Source organism: Phascolarctos cinereus, unplaced genomic scaffold, assembly GCF_003287225.1.
Source record: "Phascolarctos cinereus isolate Bilbo 61053 unplaced genomic scaffold, phaCin_HiC Scaffold_726;HRSCAF=1367, whole genome shotgun sequence".
Classification (NCBI taxonomy): domain Eukaryota; kingdom Metazoa; phylum Chordata; class Mammalia; order Diprotodontia; family Phascolarctidae; genus Phascolarctos; species Phascolarctos cinereus.
This window is the reverse complement of record NW_027556098.1, coordinates 393,478,722-393,501,507: the sequence shown is the minus strand read 5'-3', so window position 1 is coordinate 393,501,507 and position 22,786 is coordinate 393,478,722. Positions and strand designations below refer to the sequence as shown.

The 22,786-nt window shown below is 41.3% G+C and overlaps 1 protein-coding gene across 9 annotated transcripts in view; it reads left to right on the top strand.

The window, feature by feature from the left end:
• Positions 1–4,314: 4,314 nt before the first annotated feature.
• The window catches only part of SLC45A1 (solute carrier family 45 member 1), a 56,481-nt gene continuing 38,009 nt past the window's right edge, over positions 4,315–22,786 (top strand). For 3 of the 9 annotated variants that reach the window (XM_020974650.2, XM_078145703.1, XM_078145701.1), the window contains exons 1-4: positions 4,315–4,567; positions 11,394–11,526; positions 12,107–12,944; positions 20,054–20,306. The gene's annotated coding sequence lies outside the window, so the exon portion shown is untranslated. The remainder of the gene's footprint in view (positions 4,568–11,393; positions 11,527–12,106; positions 12,945–20,053; positions 20,307–22,786) is intronic. The other 6 variants (XM_020974622.2, XM_020974597.2, XM_078145702.1 and 3 more) reach the window with 5 other exon arrangements.

Here is a 22,786-nt window from a genome sequence, read left to right as displayed (position 1 = left end):
TCTTGTAGCCCTCGAGTAAAGAATCTAATTTCATTTGAAAAAGACAACGGCTGCTAACCAGGTGGCTTCTGAATGGACAAGCTGGATCCATTGAGCAGAGCTGAAAAAAACAAGTTAAATGGGGTTTAAAAAAATTTCTCTTCAGGAAAGAGAACAACACCGTCTGTGTCGGTGCTATCGGAGGAATTTCACTCAGCAGGAGCGACTGTTTTCCTCAGAGAAAGGGATTATGGAGCCCTTGAGAGGAGTTTCCAAGAAACAGAAAGAGTCCCCATTCAAGGAGAGTAAATAATGAGGTGTCTGTCTGTTGGCCACTGAAAGGCTAAGGCCCACGTGAAGCTGGAAGCAGAGAAGGCGATGAATGTGCTGTCTGAGGCGGCCTTGATGAAAGACTCAAGCAAAAGGCCCTCATCCAGCAAGGACGACAGAGCAGGAGGGGACAGATGATTTGTGGGAGAAGAGTGTCACCTAAAGCCACCCTCCTGGGGCCCCAGCCAAGTGCAAATGGGAACCGAGCTCCCTCTGCATCCCAACTCCATTCAATATGTCGAAAGCACCAGCCGAGAAAGAAAAAAGCTTGGTCACTTCTGTTCTATTTCAAGGGAGAAAAATCTTAATAGTGCAAAAGCTATACGTTAGGAATGATGATAATAATGATAGGTGACACATGTAGCAATCTAAGTCTTGTCAAGCACTTTACCTACATTATGAAAGATACATACATAAATGTAATGAGATATATTTTCTCATCTTTTAAAAAAATATACACAATATGTATATTTGTACAATATGAATTGTATATTATATGAGTGCATATGTACACATAAACACATGAGTATATATTCATATATACACCCCAAATATGCATATATGTATATGTATATATTTACATTCATAAATACACTTGCTCATATATGCATACATACACTCACATATACATAGCTCGTATATGTACATGTGTGTATGTATAGATACACTTATAGATACATTCTCATGTACACAATCATATATATGTATATGCGTGTGCACACTCATTTATACATGTGTGTGCATATATATTATAGATGAAGTGGGTATAGGTTTCAATGTACTGATTTGTCTGATGTTAGATCAGATACAGTGCTAAAAAGGTGCACTCTGGGACAACTGCACCTACATACACACACACACACACGGCTCTTAATTTCTCTGTGGGTTCAAAGGTAATCTAACAGGTATGCTTTGGAACATATTTGAAATTACCAAAGAATGCAAAACACATTTTTTTCTCTCTACTTGGAACCCTCATTTTCCCCACAGGGCTTTCTTTCCCTCAATCTCACCAATTTTAACTTAAAAGATTTGAAAAGTCATTAGTCAGTCAATCATTAAGCAATTATTAAATGCCTACTGTGTGCCAGGACTGTGCTGGGGATACAAAAAAGGCAAAAAGAAGTCACCTCCCCTTAAATATTTCACAATCTAATGAGAACAACAAGCAAACAGATACGTACAAATAAATTATATACGGGATAAACGTTTTTGTTATTTTTGTGTCCAACTCTTCATGATCCCATGGGTCATCGAATGCCAATACTATTCATGGGGTTTTCTTGGCAAAGATACTGGAGTGATTTGCCATTTCCTCCTCCAGTGGACTGAAGCAAACAGAGGTGAAGTGACTCGCCCAGGGTCACACAGCTAGTAAGTGTCTGAGGCCACATTTGAACTCAAGTTCCTAACTCCAGGCCCAGCATTCCATTCATTGAACCACCTAGTTTCCTCCAGAATAAATAGGAAATAATTAAAAGATGGAAGGTACTGGAATTAAGAGCCGTTGGGAAAGGCTTCTTGTAGAAGATGGGATTTTATTTTTTTTATTCATACTATATTTTATTGCAACTATCACTATGATACAAAGATCATGAACATGGAATTAAAAAGAGATATGAAAATATGAATGGTAATTTGATTATTTGTAAGGATTTTATTTTGTTTTAAAGTAGAAAATATTGCTCAGACAGTTTTACTCAAATGATTGCATATGGTTGTTTTATTTTAATAATTCAATAGATTAATCATGTTAAAAACATTTTGATAGATTAAAGCTAGATCAGACACTGAAACACACCTTTAAAAAACACAATCATTTGCATTTACTATGGAAGATACCTCTTCTACACAAGTTAAGGGAAAAAATATTCAAAGTTGTAAAACAGGTAATAGAGCTGTCTTTATCTATGGAATTTCTGAGGCAGGGTCTGAAAAAGAGTTAAGTAGGAAGTAGGCTGAAATAAAGGAGAAAGGTTGAGTTAAGAATAGAAAGCAAAGGGGCAGCTAGGTGGTACAGTGGATAGAGCACTGGACCTGGATTCAAGAGGACCTGAGTTCAAATGTGGCTTCAGACACATAACACTTACTAGCTGTGTGACCCTGGGCAAGTCACTTAAATCCATTGCCTAGACCAAAAAAAAAAACCCCAAAAAACAGAAAGCAAGATTTGAATATAGAAAGCAATGAAAAGGACACAGGGAAGGGACTTAAGACCCAAGCATGGTGTTTAGAGGTCTTGGAAGGAGAAAAATAAGCAAAATCTCAGGTCTTTGACTCCATGTCCTATCCCAGCTCTGCTGCTTACAACTTTTGGGACCCTAGACAAGACACTTAACCTTTCTTCCTCATCTGTAGAATAAGGAGCTTGGACCAGATGACCTCTAATGCCAAGAAGATGGGATTTTAGTTGGGACTTGAAGGAAGTCAAGAAAGCAGTAGGCTGAGGTGAGGAGGGAGGGCATTCTCATCATGGGAGATAGAGAAAATGCTCAGAGCTGAGAGATGGAAGGTCTTGTTCCTAAAGCAAAAAGGGGGCCAGTGACACTGTAATGAAGGGGAGAGGGAAGGGATAAGATGTAAAGACTGGAAAGGTTATGAAGGACTTTGAAGCTAAGCAGAACACTGTGTATTTGCTCCTAGAAGTGATGGGGAACCACCGGAGCTTATTAAGCAGGGGGTGACATGGTTGGAACTGTGCTTTAGGAAAATCCCTTTGGTGGTTGAAAGGAGGATGGATTGGAGCAGGGAGAGACTTGGGGAAGGCAGATCCACCAGCAGCTATTGCAACAGTCCAGGTGTAAGGTGATGATAAGGGTCGGTACTAGGGTGGTGGCAAATGCCAGAGGAGAGAAAGTGGTGTATTCGAGAGACTATGCAAAGGTGAAATCAACAACAGCTTGGATGAGGGGTGGGGAGAGAGATAGTGAGGAGTCCAGGATGAATCCTAGGCTGGGAGCCTGAGGCACTGGGAGAATACTGTTGAACTTGTAACTGGGAAGTTTGGAGAGGGGAAAACATGCTTAGTTTAACATGTCTACTGGACAGCCAGTTCAAGATGTCTGAAAGGCAGTTGGAGATGAGAAAGTGGAGATCAGCAGAGAGGTTAGGGCAATGTAGCTAGATTTGAGAATCATCAGATGGTAATTAAATTCAAGAAAGCTGATGAGATCACCAAGTGAAGGAGTACAGAGGGGGAAGAGAAGAGGGAACAGGAGAGTCCTATGGGACACCTAAGTTTGGAGGGCATGATCTGGATGAAGACCCAGAGAAAGAGACTAAGAAAGATCATTCTGATAGGAAGGAAGAGAACTAAGAGAGAGGGTTGCCCCAAAAATCTAGAGAGAAGAGAGTATCAGAGAGAATAGGGTGATCAACAGAGTCAAAGGCTACAGAGAGGTCAAGAAGAATGAAAACTGAGAAAAGGACCTTGGATTTGGCAATTAAGGGATCCTCGTAACTTTGGAAGAACGCAGTTAGTAGTTGGATTGTAAGGGGTTAAGAAGAGAGTGAGAGAAAAACAAGTGAAGGCACTTATTGTATATGACCTCAAGGAGTTTTAGCCACAAAGGGCGTAAGAGGTGTAGGATAATAGTTAGCAGGGATAGAAGGGGCAGGTGAAGATTTTTTGAGATTGGAGGAGACTTGGGCATGTTTGTAGGCAGTAGAGAAGGAGCCAGAAGAGAGGGAAAGATGGAAGAAAAGTGAGAGAGAGAGAGAGGGGATAACAGACAGGAGACAGGATAGAATAGGATTACTTGTGTAGATAATGGGGTTTGCCTTGTAAGAAGTAAGGTCACCTCTTCATGTGAGATAGGGTGGAGGAGGTAGTGATAGAAGGCATCTGAGTGACTGAAGATGAAGAAGAGAAGAGGGATCTCATGGCCTCAATTTTTCTGTAAAATATGAGTCATCCTTCTTACCTGAAGAGGACCCATGACATCACCATGTCAAGGTCAAGGTACAGTGTGTTCATCTGTGGCTGAGCAGTCCAATACAAACTTGGAAGGCTCTACCACAGGTTAGGCATAAAAAGCTCCTTTCAACATTTGGGATAGAGATGTCTCTAGATTTGCGCATCTCACGTTTCCCTTTGTGCTACCACAATCTACTTTATTCATAGAGCACCACACCTTCTTTGATGCAAGCAAGCCATGCCCGTGGTCCTGTGCCAGCATCTCCCCTGTCTCATGATCAATGCTAAAGGTCTTCAGGGAGACCTTGAGAGTGTTCTTGTGCTGTTTCTTCTGACCTCCATGTGAGTGCTTGTCTTATTAGTCGGTGTGGTGGGGGGTAGTCATTGGAGTTTTGAAGAGGGATGAAAAGGTTTGGAAGAGCCAATGTAGAGAGTGGGAGAGTGACTTGATAAGGAAGGTGTAAAAAGATTGCCTACCAGCAGTGAGGGCCCAGTTGAGCTTGTGCAACATAAATTTGCCATACACTCAGTCAGAATGGTTGTGTGATTTTCTTCACCATTGTTCAGCAGCACATGTATAGGAGTAAAGACAGCAGACCATAGGAGTGATCCAAGTCTAAGGCTTGGAAAAATGCAATTGGCGCTATGATAAGGAAGCTAAGAACTCAAAAGAAGAGAATGCAGAGCTGAATTGGTTCACCAAGGGGTCAAGATAGGGGAAAGAGGAGATAGTGGCTAGTACGGGGGTGATGGTCTGGGAAAGAACTGATAGCTGAGGAGTTGGGGGTCACAGTATGGACAAAGAGTAAGGTTTGGTTAGGGAGGATAGAGGTAAATCAGATAAACTGGTGCATTTGTAGGTGATGGTTAAGACAAAGGACATGACCATCTTTGTGTGTGGCTGAGACGGGGTGGAGGAAAAGGTCATGGGAAATGAGTAGGTTGGGGAACTGTAAGGTTAGGGTGCGTGAAGGAGAGTCAGTATATATGTTGTTGTCTCCTCCTTGAGGGCAAGAGTTGGGAAGGAGAGAAAAATTGTGAGCCACGTACTAAACTCATTAAAGAAGGAAGGAAAGTGAATTGGGGTTCCTGTAGACAACAGTCACCAGGATTTTGATCGAGTGGTAGATAAGGATTGAGTGAACCCTAAAGGAGAAGAGGTTACTGAGTAATGGAGATAAGGCGAGAACCTGGAAGTAGCAAAGGGGAGTGAGGAGCAGTCCAACTTAGTGGAATTCCAACTCTAAGTCATTGGTAATGGTTTGCAATATGTCTTCACCTCACACCATTGTGCTGAAGCTACTGTCTGCAGTGTTACCAACAATCTCTTAACTGCTAAATCCAATGGCTTTTTCTCCATTTTCATTGACTGCTGCAACTTCTCACATTGTTAACTACTCCCTCCTCCTAGACACTTTCCTCCCTTGGCTTCTGTGCTTCTCCGCCTACCTGTATTACACTTTCTTTGGCTACCTATAGGAGTCATCCTTCTCCCATTGTCTAAGGGTGAGCATTTGGCTAGGCTCTGTCCTGACCATCTTCTATTTTCTCTCAGTGACCACCATAATAGGTTCAATCACCATTTCTTTATTTTTTCTTTTAGAGTTTTTTTTATTAATTTATTTTTAGTTTTCATCATTCACTTGCATAAGCTTTTGAGTTTTAAATTTTCTCCCCCTCCCTCCCCATCTTACTACCCAAGATGGCTTGAAATCTGATATAGGCTCTACATTCCTATTAAACATATTTTCACATTAGTAATGTTGTAGGGAAAAATTAGAACCAATAAGATGAACCACAAGAAAGAGGGAAAAAAACAAAACAGAAGGAAAAAAAAGAGCAAATAGTATGCTTTGATCTGCATTAAAACTCCACAGTTCTTTCTCTGGATGTGGATAGAATTTTCCATCATAAGCCTTTTGGAGGTGTCTTAGATCCCTGCATTGCTGAGAAGGGCTAAGTCTGTCAACATTAGTCATTGCACAACATGGCTGTTACTGTGTACAACATTCTCCTGGTCCTGCTCACTTCGTTCTGCATCAGTCTATACAAGTCTTTCCAGGTTTTTCTGAGGTCTGCCTGCACAATAGTATTCCATTACATTTATATACCACAGCTTGTTCAGCCACTCCCCAGTTGATGGGGATCCCCTCAATTTCCAATTCTTTGCCATCATAGAAAGAGCTGCTATAAATATTTTTGTACACGTGGTTTCAATCACCATTTCCAAGGATATGATTTATAAATCTACTTTTCTAGTCCTAATCTAAGCTAGCTCTGTGCCTGAGGTGCAGAGATAGCTACTGAGTCTATGAATGGAGTACTGGGCCTGGAGTCAGGAACAACTGAGTTCAAATCTAGCTTCAGGTACTTCTTAGTTGTGTGATTCTGGGGAAGTCACTTAACCTCTATCTGCCTCAGGTTTCCCATCAGTAAAATGGGGATATGATAACCCTTACGAGTCTTGAACGAGACAATATTGGTACAATGCTTGTCACATGGTAGGTGCTGTAGAAATGCTCATTTCCTTCCTACTCTCTTCTAAATAGCAATCTCACACTATTAGCTGCTCACCATGTCCACCTGGATCTTCAACAGGCATCTCTTAACTCAACACGTCTAAAGCAGAACTGATGATATTTCCCTCCAAACCTATCCTTCTTCCAAATTTCCTTGTTGATATTGTTCCAATCACCCATTTTCCCGATCTCAGTCATCCTTACCTCTTCCTTCTTCTCAGTCCTCACATAGGATGTCTGAGTTGTACTAAGACTTTTGGGACACCCTGTAATCAATCAGTTGCTAATACTCCCTCCACAGCATTTCTTGCATTGCCACTCATACTCTCCCCAGCCTTATGTAGGCCGTCATCATCTTTCACTTTGACAACTACAGTAGCCTCTTAATGAGACTGTTTGTACCCTGTCTCTCCCCTCGACAATCCTTCCTTCCCACAGCTGCCAGATTGATATTCCTAACGATGTCACTCCCTTGTTCAAAAAATGTTTCATGGCACCTAGGATAAATACAAGCTCTTACCTTGACATTTAGAGCTCTCCAAAATCTGACTCTTACCCACCTTTCCAGAACTACTCTGTGCTATTCTTGTCAGTCATTTTTCAGTCATGTCCAGTGCTGTGTGACCCCATTTGGGGTTTTCTTGGCAAAGATACTGGCGTGGTTTGCCACTTCCTTCTCCAGCTCATTTTATAGATGAGGAAACTGAGGTAAACAGGGTTAGGTGACTCACCCAAAGTCACTTAGCTAGTAAGTGCCTGAGGTCAGATTTGAACTCAGGAAGATAAGTCTTCCCTACTCCAGGCCAGCCCTCTATGCACTATGGTGCCCCCTAGCTGCCCCTTCATACTATTCCCCTTTATGCGTTGCTCAGACCAGGCAAACTGGCCACCTGTTCCCATACGTCTTCTGTCTTTGTGCCTTTGAGTGAACAGTCCCCATGCCTGGATTGTACTCCCCTCTCCCCCCATTCCCTTCCTTCCCCTTCCTTCAAAGCACAGTTTAGGTAGCATCACCTACATAAGATCTTTCTCTACCTCCTTCAATTGTTATCATTCTCTCCCTCTTAAAATTACTGCCTAAACTTGGTTGTTACTTACTCGTATACAAATTGTAGTAGATTATAAGTTCCTTGAAGGTGGGAATCATTTTTACTTTTTCTTTCTATCTCCAGCCTCTAGTCTAGTGACTTGAACATAGCAGGTGATTAATAAATGTTTGGTAAACTGGTGAGAACCATGAAACTTGGTGTTGTTTTCAGGGGCCCATGTGGCTGAGGGGGTCTAGGCTGCATTTGTATTTACAGCACCACCCAGGGCCTTATCTAGTATTTAATAAGCATTTTATGTAGTTGTTCAATTGTTTTTCAGTCATGTCTGACTCTTCATGATCCCATTTGAAGTTTTCTTGGCAAAAATACTGGAGTTGTTTGCTATTTCCTTCTCCAGCTCATTTTATAGATGAGGAAACTGAGGCCCAGGGTCACCCAGCTAGTAAGTGTCTGAGGCCAGATTTGAACTTAGGTTTTCCTTACTCCAGGCCTGAGCTCTACCCACTGTGCCCCCCTAGCTTCCCTTACAATTATTGTCTCATTTGATTCTCACAACAACCCCGAGAGATCACCCTGCACAAATGTTTGAATTGTTTTATTTTGTCCGCAAAGGGGACAAAAGAACTCTACACTCAAATTCATCATTGCCTTTTAGTATGTTCAGGGTTTTTCCTAACACGTATGTTTTTCACTGAGGTCTGCCTCCTAGATCAGAGAGGCCGCAGGGGATATTTAGTCAGGGAGAAGAGAAGGTTCAGGTGGGGATGTGGTCATTGTCTTCAAATAGTGAAGGACTGTCAAATAGAAGAAATATTAGCCTTGCTCTGCTTGGCCCCAAAGGAAAGAACAAGGAGTATAGGATGAGTTACACAGAGGCAGATTTGGGTCTGGTATGGGTGAAAACCTTCCTAGCCAGTAGAGTTCAGGAGGAGAGGGCTCCTCTTCCCTGGAGGGTTTGGGGTGAAGGCTGAATGAAATTAGAGAGGGAATTCTTGATTAGATCTGGGTTGGACCAGTTGGCCTCTAAGGTGCTGCCATTTCTGAGGTTCTCAGACTCTTCTGGTTTGTAGTCATAGAGAACGGAGAAAAATAATACATGGAGAATCTGGAGGGCTAAAGACTCAGGGGCCTCTAGATGGCACCAGAGTGCATAGAGCACCAGGCCTGGTGAGTTCAAATGTGGTCTCAGACACTAATTAGTTAAGTGATCCTGGGCAAGTCACTTAACTCTGTTTGCCTCAGTTTCCTCATCTGCAAATGGCAAACCATTCCAGTATCTTTGCCAGGAAAGCCCAAAAGGAGTCATGAAGAATTGAACACAACTGAAAAATGACTCGACAACAAATATAGGCAGTGGAAATACAATAGGGAAATACCATAGATGGTGTAACACATGAGGCATTAAGTTGGGGAGACCCGAGTTCAAATCTGGCCTTTCTAGCTGTGTGGTTAAATCACTTAACTTCAGGACAGCTAGGTGGCACAGCAAAAAGAGCACTGGCCCCGAAGTCAGGAGGACCTGAGTTCAAATCCGGCCTCAGACCAAACACTTGACACTTACTAGCTATGTGACCCTGGGCAAGTCACTTAACCTCAATTGCCTAAAAATTGAAAAAAATTAAAAACAAATAAGCAAATAAATCACTTAATTTCTATCTGCCTCAGTTTCCTCATCTATAAAATGGTGGTCATAATCTACGTGTGCATGTGTGTGTGTGTGTGTGTGTGTGTGTGTGTGTGTGTGTGTGTGTGTGTATCAAACCAAAAAAGGTTTCATTTTCTTGTAGTAGTTTTGTTAATTGCACAAAATCATATTCCATTAGCCTCTCAGGGTGGTTGTGAGGATCAAATGAGACAATATCTATAAGGCACTTTGTAAACCTTAAAGAGCTATATAAATGTTAGCTATTATTATATCATTATTATTTCTATAGCTCAAAATACTCTAATAGGAGGAGATAGCAAATCACGTTTGCTACAAAGATCATTTTATTAATTGGAAAATTTATGTGAAATGTGTCTCAAGTCAAAGAAGAACCTAACCTTGGAGATGAAGAACCTTGTGTGCATGTGTGTGAGTGTTTGGGGTTCTGGAAAAAAGAATAAAACTGTAGTTAAATGCTTCTAATTCACCAGTTTTTTTCAAAGACTGAGTAAATTCTAAGCATGAAAGGGGCTAGTCTCAACAGAAATTGCCAAATGAATATGTCCCTCGGGCGCCACCTTGTGAGCAGCTGCAAGATCACAGCCAAGCCTGTTAACCCCTAATTCATCCTGACCAGTATTTCTTGATAGAAATGGATTCCTTTTTTTTCTATTCTGGGGTCAGCCACAATCAGCTGTAAATTATATCTTTTTTTTAGTGCCCAAGGCAAATTCAATGAGACATAAATCAGGGATTCTGAGGGCAAGCGATATGAAAAGTGCCTTCCAGTGTACTTTCTAAGACAAATTGAGTTGGAAGGGGAGACAGAAATGTTGGAACACAACAAGGCCAGAATGGGGGAGCTAATCTATGGCACAGTATACTGCTGAGGGAATGTAAATACTGACAGTGCCTTCTATATTGTGGTAGCAAGGTGAAGGGCACATAGTAGGTACTTGATAAATATTTATTGGTTGATTGACTGGTGCCCTGGGGCAAAGTATCAGTCACCTCATTCTAGTTACAACTCTAACCACAGTCAAACGTAGATTGGCAGAATTGAAATTGACTTCCATATCACATCTAATTCATCTTTCTATCAATCAATCAAAAAGTATTTAGTGCCTATAATGAGGTAGCATTGAATATAGTGTGAGTACTTGCTAACTGTTTATGGAACCCAGGTTTCCAAAAGGGCTGTTTTTTTGTTTTTCGTTTTTTGTTTTTGGGGTTTTTTGCACATTGCCGCATAAGTGTGATCACAGACTGGTAGGGAGACTAATGACCTCCTTTGTTCCTACCTGAGGTAGTGGAGCTTTAGAAATAACAGACATTCTTCATTCCTTCTCCAAAACAGAGACACTTCAGTTCTAGAGTTTCTTGAGAGACTCACGGAGAGAGAAGAAAGACTTTGGAAGGCAAAGGGTAGTGGCAGGGAGCCTGCAACATATCCTTAGATTTCCATCTTGCCTCTGTAGAGACTTTGGGGGATTTCTCCTTGGATGAGATCGGTCTCTTTTTCCAAGCAGAAATGAAGAATGTCTCTTCTCAACAAATTCTCGCACCCACTCTGCCCCTCACAGAGGCAAATCATTATTCTCATTGCCAATCCAAAGTCACACCTAAGCAGTAGCATGTTTGAAACTCAAGCTATGTCCAAGTGCACAAGAAGCCTTTGTAGAAAACCATCATGATCTCATTGGAGAAACAGTTCTGACCATACTGGCCCAGAAAGCAGTGTGGAGACATATAGTAAGGGGGCACCTCTCAGAGGCAAGAATTTTAAAAAGAAGGAAAGATATAGTAGAGAGGAGAAAATAGCTGTTCTCTGCACTATGAAAGCCACATCCTACAGAGTTTGAGACATCAAGGGTTTACCTTTCCCCATATTATGCAGACTTTTATCATGGAGGTAGCAGCCACAATTTATATGTGAGTTTTGTCTCCATGTCTAGCTTGGGACTCAACGTGGACACATTCTTTTTGACCTCGGGCAGATGTCATCCCATCTACACCAAGAGGAAGTGGCCAATTCTAGATACCCCAGCAACTCATAAGATAAACAGCAATTCCAATCCAGAGGTAGAGGTAGGTCACCTTTATACACCATATAAACAGGCAGGCAAGTCCTACACTCTTTTGGCTCTAAGATAGTACTGGGGAGTCGTGGAAGAAGTTAGCTTGGGGTGATTGTACTGAATATACTTTTAACTGTTTGTCTTGATGTATTGTGTTTGGTAAAAATGAATTGTTATTGATGTTAATTGGGTCATAATTTCAATCAATCAATCAACATGTGTTTTGTTCCAACTATGTGCCAGGGCACTGTGCTAAGCACTGGGGATACAAAGAGAGGCAAAAGACAGTCCCTGCCCTCAAGGAGCTCACAACCCAATGAAGGAAACAACAGGCAAATAAATATATACAAAGCTAGCTATACACAGGATAAATAGGAAATAATTAACTGAAGGAGGGCATTGGAACTAAGAGAGGTTGAGGAAGGCTTCCAGTAAAAGACGGGATTTTAGTTGGGACTTAAAGGAAGCCAGGGAGGTCAGGAGGTAGAGCAAAGGAGGGAAAGTATTCCAGGCATGGGGGGTGGGGTGGGGAGGGGACAGTCAGAAGGAATGCCCAGAGCTGAGAGAGAGTGTGTGTGTTTTGTTTCTAGGAGGAGGCCAGGCAGGAGTCAGGGAACAAGGTGTAAGAACACTGGAAAGGTTGGCTGTTGTCCTTTCTTCTCAAAGAGGACCAAAATGACATCACTGCACTAGACTCAAGTTATGGTGTGTCTGACTACGGATGATCAGACTGATACGAGCTTGGGATGCTCTACCACACGTTGGGCACAACCAGTCCATGTGGACATGTGTGGTGGATTCTCTAAATTTGGCCGTCTTGCATTTCCTTTGAGCTACTTCAATTCTGCTTTGCTCATACAGCCCAGCACCCTCTCTGAGGTGGGCACACCATGCTGGGTGGTCCCATACCAGTGTCTCCCATGTCACATGATCAATTCCAAAGTTCTTAAGAGACCTTGAGAGTATCCTTGCGTCACTTCTTCTGACCACCATGTGAATGCTTGCCCTATGTGAGTTCTCCATCAAATAGTCTTTTTGGCAAGCATAAGTTTTGCATTTGAACAACGTGGCCAGCCCAGAGAGTTGTGCTCTCTGAAGTAGAGTTTGAACGCTTAGCAGCTTAGTTCAAGAAAGGACCTCAGTGTCTGGTATCTAATCCAGCCAGGTGATCTTCAGAATCTTCCTAAGACAATTCGAATGGAAGTGATTCATTTTCCTAGCATGGTGCCAGTAGACTGTACAGGTTTCACAGGCATACAGCAATGAGGGTGGCACAACAGCTCTGTAGACCTTCAGTTTGGTAGTCGGTCCAATACCTCTTCTCTCCCATACCTTCCTTCAGAGTCTCCCAACCACTGAGCTAGCACTGGCAATGGGTGCGTCAACCTCATTATCAATGTGTACGTCCCTGGAAAGTACACTGCCACAGTAAGTGAACTTATTCACAGCATTCAAAACTTCTCCATTTGCTGTAACCAATGGTTCCATGTATGGATGGTGTGGTGGTGGCTGATGGAGCACCTGTGTTTTCTTGGTGTTAATTGTTAGGCAAAAATTAGCACAAGCAGCAGAGAATTGATCCACACTTTGTTGCATCTCTCTAAAAGGAGACTGGAGGTAATAGGGAGTCACTGGAGTTTTTTTCTTAATAAGAGAGTGAAATGACCTGACCTGAGCTTTAGGAAAATCACTTTGACTGCTGAATGGACAGTGGAGTTGAGTGGAGTGAGAGCCCTGAAGCAGGCAAACCAACCAGTAGGCTATTGCACTAGTCCTGGTGTGAGATGATGAGAGAAGAAAAGGGGGGCATAGTTGAGATCTAAAAGATGCAATCAATTTCCCTCAGTATCCCTCCTCCCTCCTCTCCCAAACAGCCTTCCCATAGAACAAATAACACAATTTTTTAAAAATAGGGAAAAATCATTATAGCTGATCAATAAATCAAGAAAATGTGAAAATATGTGGAACATACCACAGCTGTGCACCTCCTACCTCTGCAAAGGGCAGGGGTGTCCTCTCCTACCTCTTCTTTGGGGCCATATTTGTTCTTGGTGATTTTCTAACATTCACTCTTGGTCTTTTTGTGGCTATTCTTTCCACTGATGTTGTCATTGTGTAGATCGTTTTCTTGGCTCTATTTACTTCACTCAGCATTCGCCCGCATAGATCTTTCTATCCTTCTCTATATTTATCACACATCTTTTGTTACAGCACAGTCAGATTCCATTACATTCATGTGCCATAATTTGTTTAGCCATTCTCTAGTCTACGGGCATGTGCTTTCTTTCCAATTCTTTGCTAGCACAAAAAGCGCCAATATAAACGTTTTGGCACATATGGAAACTCTCTTCTCACCAATGGCCTCCTTATCAATGGCCTGTCAATCATATCCTTATGGGATATAAGACTAAAACTGAAATCTCTAGGTCAAAGGGTATAGACATTTTAGTCATTTTGTTTGCATAAATCCAAATTGCTTTCCAAAATGGTTGTACTGATTTACTGATTTACTCTACTCACAATGCCCTTAGGGTGCCTATCTTCCCATAATCCTTTCCAACACTAATTATTCCCATCTTTTGACAATTTTGCCAATTTTCAGGGTGTGAGGTAAAACCTCAGGGCTATTTCTTTTGACATTTCTCTTATTATTAGTGATTTAGAACATTCTTTCATAGGCAATCATTCATGATTCTTCTTTTGAGAACTGTTTGTTCATAGCTTTTGACCACTTATATATTGAGGAATAGCTCTTGTGTGTGTGTATGTTAACATATACATATGTATGTATATATATTATATGCTAATTGTTTATTAGCTTGGATGCCAAGCTCTTATAAGAGAAATTTGATACAAAGATTTTTCCCCATTCAACTCCTTCTCTTATTGTATACATTAATTTTGTTTGCACAGAAAATTTTCAATTTCCTGTAATCAAAGTCATCTATTTTATTTTTTTCAATTCCCTCTATCCCTTGCTTGGTTAAGAATACATTTCCTACCCATGGTTATGAAAAGTATGTAATCTGTTTCTCTTCCAAGGACTGCACCTTCATTGGACAGTTCCTCCATCAAATGAGTACTTGGTTTGGAGATATCTATTAAAAATGTTGTTCTTATGTATATATGTATATATACACATATACACACACACACACAAACACACACATACACACACATTTGTGTGTGTATGTGTGTGTATGTATATGGAGAGGTATATATATTTATATATATAAAGATTATATATATATATAATATATGATATATATATATATATATATATTATATATATATATATATATATATATAATATATATATATATATATATATAGAGAGAGAGAGAGAGAGAGAGAGAGAGAGAGAGAGAGATGTGGAGAGAGAGAGATTTGTTCTTCAGTCTTTTTCAGTCACGTCCAACTCTTCATGACCCCATTTGGGGTTTTCTTGGCAAAGTTTCTGGATTGGTTTGCCATTTCCTTCTCCAGCTCATTTTACAGATAAGGAACTGAGATAGACAGGGTTATGACTTGTCCAGGGTCACACAGCCAATAAGTATCTAAGGCCAGATTTGGACTCAGAAGATGAGTCTTCCTGACTCTAGGCCCAGCACTCTATCCACCTGGTTGCCCATATATGTATATATATTTTTATCTATACCTATCTATCTAAAGTTAGATACAGCTATATATTTTTTGATGTGGTCAATGTAGAACTTTGCTTTGCCAGACTATACATATTTATTATAAGAGTTTTCTTTTTCTTTTGCAGAGAAAAGAAAAAGAAAATAAACACTTTTTTATTTTTTTTAAATTAAAATATAATGGACCAATGCCACAGCTGGATAATTGTGTCCAGTAGTTCTGTCTACAATGGTGCTCTGGTTCCAATACAGCTTATACTGAATTCTCAAGGGTATCTGGGGGTTTGTATTTGTAGTCAGGGGATTTGTCATTCATTCATTTATAAAGTCTGGAGGAAACTGAGGCAAACAAAGGTTAAGTGACTTTCCCAAGGTCACACAGCCAGTAAGTTCTGAAGCTGGATTTGAACTCAGTTCTTCTTAACTCCAGGCCCAGATATCTAGCTGCCTTATTGTATTGATGGCACGTTTTAAATAAAGAACAGTTTTCTATGTGAACACCAACTATTTAAACATCCTCACTATGCTTAGATCTCTCGTATAGATTTGCAGTGTGTGACTAAGACATGAGTGAAGAATTGAGTCAAAAGCTTTGGGGTAATGAATTAAGAGAGTGTAAATGTTCTGGTCCTTTTTAGTGACTTATTAAATTATCACTGAGTCAATAATGACCTGGTCCTTACTACCACCCAACTCTTATAACCTGTTTGTGTCTTAGACAATATATAATTTTCTTGCATTGTGTGTGTGTGTGTGTGTGTATGTGTTGTGTGTGTGTAGAGAGCGAGCAATACAAGCTGTGAGTATTTTATATACAGCACACAAAATGTAATTGGCTTCTTTGTGGTGTTGTGTGGTGTCTTTGGGTAATAAATAGGGGCTTTTTGTCCTTTGTTTTTGAAGAGGACCAGTGACATCATGGGGTGATGTTGTGACTCGTAGGTGAGACAGAGTTGCACAAAGTTGTCGGCCTCACTCTCCGGAGTCATCAAAGTCCAATGGCGGGACAAAAATCAAGACTGGAGATGGTCTGGGATGCAACGGATGGTCTTGGTGTCTTCGATGCTAAGCACTCCACAGCAGGATAAATGCATGACAATTGACATTAGGAAAGATGAGATAGAAAAGGACTCATATAGAAGAAAATTTTGCAGTAGCTTTTTTTTATTTGAAGAAGAAAGAATTGGAAATAAAGTAGAAGCCCATCAACGGGGGAATAGCCAGAGCTGTGCTGGAGCCAGCTCATGCCTCACAAGATCTGATAGTTAAAATTCCAGTGTGAACATTCACACCTCAGAAGTTGGCAAATGTTACAAATCGAGGTTTCATTTATTGTTTTGTTAGATGTCTAGCTCTAAGAAAGTGACGGCAAAACCATTAATAATGCAGATTAGCCAAAACTCTGATGGAATTGAATCCACTAATACAGTCGTAGAACTGCTACAATAGGACTACGATGTAAGAACACTGGAATCTAGAGTACAGAATGTTATAAAACGTCCAGGTAAAAGAAAAGGGCAAAGTTGTATCCGTTTTCTGTGGTTTGCAAACAATCACAAGGAATGGAAGGTGTTACAAAAATAGAAACAGAGCTGCTCAGATTGAGGATTGCAATAAGAAGCGCCTACCTCTCGGCAGAGCAGCCATTCCCACAAAAGCTTCAAGTTTATTTAAGGCAGTGAAAGAAATGGAAATGAAGTGGGCAGTGAAGAAACTTTTAATGTGCGCATTGGCCAGATTGCTTGTTTTAAAAATCAGGTTCCATTACATAACTTTAAAATTACCAGAAAGGCCAGCCAGGACATATAAGGACATACAAGGCAGCTCGGTGACAGGGTGGATAGAGCACCAGACTGGAGCCAGGAAGACCGGCTTCAGACACTTCCTCCTACCTGGCTGACCTTAGTCAAGTCACTTAAATGACTCAGTTTCCTCAACTATAAGATGGAGATAATAATAACCCCTACCTCCCAGGGTTGTTGAGAGAATCAAATTAGGTAATAATTATAAAGTGCTTAGCACAACATTTGGCTCACAGTATTTCTTTTTTAAAATTTCAATAGCTTATTTTTTCCTCCATTACATGTAAAAACATTTTTTAATATTCATTTTTAAACACATGGTAAGCATGATGTAAATGTTAGTTTTTAGTATTAGCTAGGGCATTTAGGTGGCGTGGTGGACAGAACTCCAGCCATGAAGTTAGAAGGGCTTGAGTTCAAATCCAGCCTCAGACACTTACCAGCTGAGTGACCCTGAGCAGCTCATTTAACCCTGTTTGCCTCAGTTTCCTCATCTGTAAAATGAACTGGAGAAGGAAATGGCAGAGCACTCCAGTATCTTTGCTGAGAAAATCCCAAATTGGGGTCATGGAGAGTCAGATGTGACTGAAACAATTTGACAACAATAAATTAGACAGCTCAATAGTCTGATGTTTTGTAGAAAATAATCAAGGAAGGTAGATACATTGATTAACAAACTCTTAATGTAGGTGAAACAGGCTTACTCTGGAAAAGAATGCCTTGTAGAACTTACACTTGTAAGAAAGAAAAAAATTCCATCTGGATTTAAAGAGTCCAAGGATTGCCTAACACTTTTATTGGGAGGTAATGCAAAAGATGATTTAAAAGTAAAACCACTGTTTGTTTATTGGCCTCTAAATTCTTGGGCTGCTGCCCCCATCGAGATGCTTTCCAGGTCTTTGAGAGTCAAAAAATAAAAAAGCACGGATGACTAAAGCTGTTTTCAAAGACCGGTTTGCCCCGCTGTTAAAAAATATTATAGGGACAACAATATTGCATTTAAAGCATTGCTGATTTAAGATAATGCCCCCAGGTCATCCAACTATACTTGGTTCATTGTGTAAGAATGTAAGCATGTAAATTTCCCAAGATGTGTGTGTATAAAGATTGTTAAAAAGAGAAAACACTGCAGGGGTGGGGAACCTTTGGCCTCAAGGCCATATGTGGCCGTCTAGGTCCTCAAGTGGGGCCTTTTGACTGAGTCCAAGTTTTATGGAACAAATCCTTTTATGAAAGGATCTATGCTGCTAAAATATTTTGAAGACAATAACAGCATTTTAATTGTATCATCAGTGTAGGCTCATCTTTAAATATGATATTCATTATTTTTATTTTAAATTTTAAATTTTACTTTAAAATAAAGTGCTTTCAAATATTTTTAATATTTTCTTTACATCTGTTTTAATAGCAGATGTATTTTGTAATTACTTTGTAATAAATTAACCAGAAATGCATTTTTCATGTCCTTTGCTATTCTGTTAAATGAATAAAGATAGATTATTTTAAGTTTTCATTGTGTATTTCCATTGGCCTGGAACAAATTGCCATATTTTACATATAATTATAACCGAATAGTACCGCCGCTTCATGGAATTCATTATTTGCACTACTCAGGACTTAGCTATAGAATTAAATTTAAAAAAAAAAGAAACTGGAAAAACATGTTGCTAGTAATTCATGCACCAGCTCGAAGCTTTTCAGACAATCATCATGGATATTGTCCCACCTTCCACTTTCCGATTTGTAGAGAAGTTACTCTTTCAATCACCTTCTCCCTTGACATAACCACTCTGTTGCTCATTATATTAACACTAATGAGTTTTCTAGCTTCCTTTGAATCCAGTGGCAGTTTCATTGTGTTAGATTTCTTGCAATCACATGAAGATCTCTCATCCCATTCCCGCATGCTTTGACCTTCACCATTTCACAGGCTCCGGCCAGAGCAAAACCGCTTTTGGTCAAACTCCACAAATCCACTAGCAGCTCTGTATTGGCAGCTTCTGTTATTTCTCTGGGAATTAATGTGTGTTTGTTCCAGAAATATTTCTGTAAGCACTTAGGCACGTAGTGAGCACTTAATAAATGCCTAATCATTCATTAATTCCTTCATTCATTTTTAACCTGCTGTGTGCTCTGAAAATATTCATAGCAGAGTTCTTTATCTTTGTAGTGTATCCTAGAACCTTGGGCACTCTGGTAATGCCTCTGGGCCCCTTCTCAGCAAAATGCTTTTAAAAGTATAAAATACATAGGATTACATGTATTGAACTATATTAAACTAGTTATCGTTATCTATCTATTTATGTCTCCATATATATATAATCTATATCTATCCATCTATTGACCTATCTATCCAACCATCCATCCCTCTATCATCTCTCCATCCATATCTCTCTCTGTCTCTCTGTCTCTCTCTCTGCCTCTGTCTGTCTGTCTCTGTGTGTGTCTCTCTGTCTCTGTCTCTCTCTGTCTCTCTGCCTCTGTCTCTGTCTCTGTGTGTGTGTGTGTGTGTGTGTCTCTCTCTGCCTCTGTCTCTCTGTGTCTCTGGCTCTCTGCCTCTCTCTCTCTCTCTCTCTCTCTCTCTCTCTCTCTCTCTCTCTCTCTCTATGCCTCTCCCTGTCTCTCTGTCTGTTTCTGTCCCTATCTCTCTCTGTGTCCCTGTCTCTCTCTGTCTCTGTCTCTCTCTGTTTCTGTCTCTGTCTCTCTTTTAAAAACACCTCAGGTTCAGAACCCTTGACCTGTATTATTAATCTTCACATTCCTCTTGGAATCAGGAATATTAACCCTAGCATAGTCACCCTAGGGTGAGCAACACTGTTTTTCATTAATATTGTACAGGTTTTTGTTAGGATCCAATTCCACATCTTTCGTGATCCATCTCATGCTCCCCAAACCCATGTTCAGGCTAGTGTTACTCAGGTGTTCATTGCTTAAATGCCTTGCCCCCAGTAAGCTGTGAGTTCTGGATGCCAGCCTCTGGAACGCACACAATTACAGCTTTCTCCTCAACAGCATCGGTATTGTTATTGCTGCTGTCGCTGGGTTTTTGTGGCTAGCCCCAACACAGCCAGGTTCACCATCTCCCATCTTGCAGTTGCCCCTTTAAGGAACCGGGCCCAGACCTGCTGATGCTTCTGCAGAAGCTCCCCTGGGCCGAGAGGCAGGAGGACCGGAGCAGTGATGTCATCGGCAGCCTCCCCAGCCACCACGCAGGCTCCTTGAGCCGGAGAGATGATGATGCTGCAGGAGGGACAGCAGCCAGAGCCTGGGCCTAGGAAGCACAGCCTGGGATAAGGCAAGTCAGTCAAGCAGCTCTTGAGAAGGGATGCTGCCCCCTTTCATCACAGGTACCACCATTTCCTACTGCACCGACCACCTTCCCCAACCCCCACCCCAAGCTTCCGAGGATGCCAGGGGGAAGAATGATGCTTCCTAGCTAGGCCCCTGAGCAGGAAAAAGCTACCCCCAAAAGGGGGGACTGGAGCTTTGGCAGGGGGAGATCTTTGTCTTTTGTTGATTATTTCTAGCGAATTTCATTGTCAGCAGAGAGATCTCCCAGCAGCCCTCTGCCGAGCAGAAATATTCAGCTAGGAGAGACAAGGAGCCTTCTGGGGACAGCTGTTTTTTACACCAGGAAATTAAAGTCATGGGGGGATGGCACGATAGAAGGAGCCGGGAGAGTGTAGCTGTGCCTCATGGGTGGAGCAAGAAGTTTCTCCCATTGCCCAGCCAGGTTAAGCTGGCTTTGAACCCTGCAACCTCAAGTTCACCCAGGGTCCTTTGATAGACAGTTAGACAAACCTCCACCACTCCCCTCCTTTTGCCGGCATCTCAGAGCTGAGCTTAGCAAATGTGATCCAGTTTTGGTGATTCCTTGCGTTAAGAATAGCAGAAAGGCTGGATTTTGGCTGGTGAAAAAGAGGGCGTGTGTTGGGGGTGGAGGTGTGCGCCCATCTGTGATTTTCCGAACATACGGGTCTCCAAATTCAATTTAATTTATCGCCAGGTAGAAAGAGTGTCTCTAAAATACTGGATACTTTCATAGCTATCTTTGTTTTCCTGTTGACCTCATTACTCAGCATTTATTGGGGAGGCAGAGAAAAAAGGGTACAAAGTGCTCCACAAGACAGAAGGAAAGATCGCTAAACAGGAGACTCTCCGAGTGAATTGACTGACGTGTCTGGAAGACCCAGGGCAAGGGAGAGTGACGTCCCCAAAGGAGAAGTGAACTACTGACCACAAAACGGCCAGTCACCACTTCTGCAAATCTTACCTGCACTTCTCTTTAGGCACCAGAGCTGATCTGGGAAAGGTTTCTTAGAAGGAACTTTTGAATGAGGCTTGGCCATAGGAGGAGGTGACTCAAGTGAAACAGCTACCCGTGATGGTGTAGTGTGAGGGTACAAGGGGGGGTCTTCCCCGTTTAAGGAGACAGTTGGGGAAGACATAGAGAAATGGAAGCAAAATTTCCTTTCAGGGCAATTTTAAGCACACACACACAAAAAAGAGACAGGTGCGGCCCACTTCTATTAATACGGTTTGAGATGCTGGCTTCCTCCAATAAATCTTAAGGCGTTTTATAAGCTCAGTGATTTCCTTGTACTGAGAAAGAGTTCTCCCCAAAGTGTCTGACTTCTCCGGGGCCAGGGGCTTCAGTGTGTTTCCTGTTGATTGAGGAAAGGCAATCTAGTATTTCTAGGTCTGCAAAGGGCTTTTTCATAGGTTCCTTGTTCGATCCTCACAAAAAATCCTGTGAGGTCAGTGCTATTGCTAACCTCGTTTTACGGACGAGGAAGAGGAAGCTCAGAAAGTTGAATCGACCTGCCCCGAATCAAATTGGTAAGGAGTATCCTAAGGCAGCATTCGAACTCAGACCTTCCCGATGTCAATTCTGGGCTCTATACAGTACGCAGCTCCCCCTCCTACCCTCCTGGGATAGCTTAATGAAGACGATCTGAAATAGGAGACAAAGGTTAATTTCGGATTTGAATTAGCATGTAGAATTCTGTTTGGGCTTTGAAAAGATGTCAACATAGACGAGTTCTAATCTGATTAGATTTGTGGTGGATTTCCACTCCCACTTCCAACCACCATGTAGTTAGATTCAAATATGAAAAACTGTAGGGTTTCTTTTTCCAAGTAAACTTTCTCAGGTATAGCTTTGATCTAGTAAGGATGTTTTATTATCATCATAGGATATTATATTCCCCCTATCACCATAGGGTAGCTAGATGGTACAGTGGTTAGAGCACTAGGCCTGGAATCAGGAAGACCTGGGTTTGAATTCAGCCTCAGACGTTTATTAGCTTTGTGACCCTGGGCAAGCCACTTAACCTCAGTTTCCTCATCTGTCAAATGGGGATGATAATAATAGTGCCTACCTCCCAGGGTTGTCATGAGGATGGATCAAGTGAGATAATAACTGTAAAGTACTTAGCACATAGTGTTTTACTATTAATGTAGCTATTATATTAGCTATTGTTACTCATCCCCAGGTAAGAAGAGTAACCCAACGATAAAAATCTCACTTCATCATAGGATCCTAGAATGAGAGCTACGAGAGGCCTTGGAGATCAGTTCCAACCCCCTTCCTTTTACAGATAGGGAAACTGAGGCCTAGGGAGATGACTTAGGGCAGAAGCAGGATTAGAATGCAGGTGCTGAGATTACAAGGTCCCTTTCCTTTCTCACTTAGGCTCAACCTAAAGTCTCGTTTGTTTGACGTGAGAATTTGGCCTCTAGGCGTAAGTCTAGTGAGTTTCTAAAATGGTTTAGCACAGAATATCATGGAATCTAAGGACCGTGGCATTGGAATAATAAAAATGAC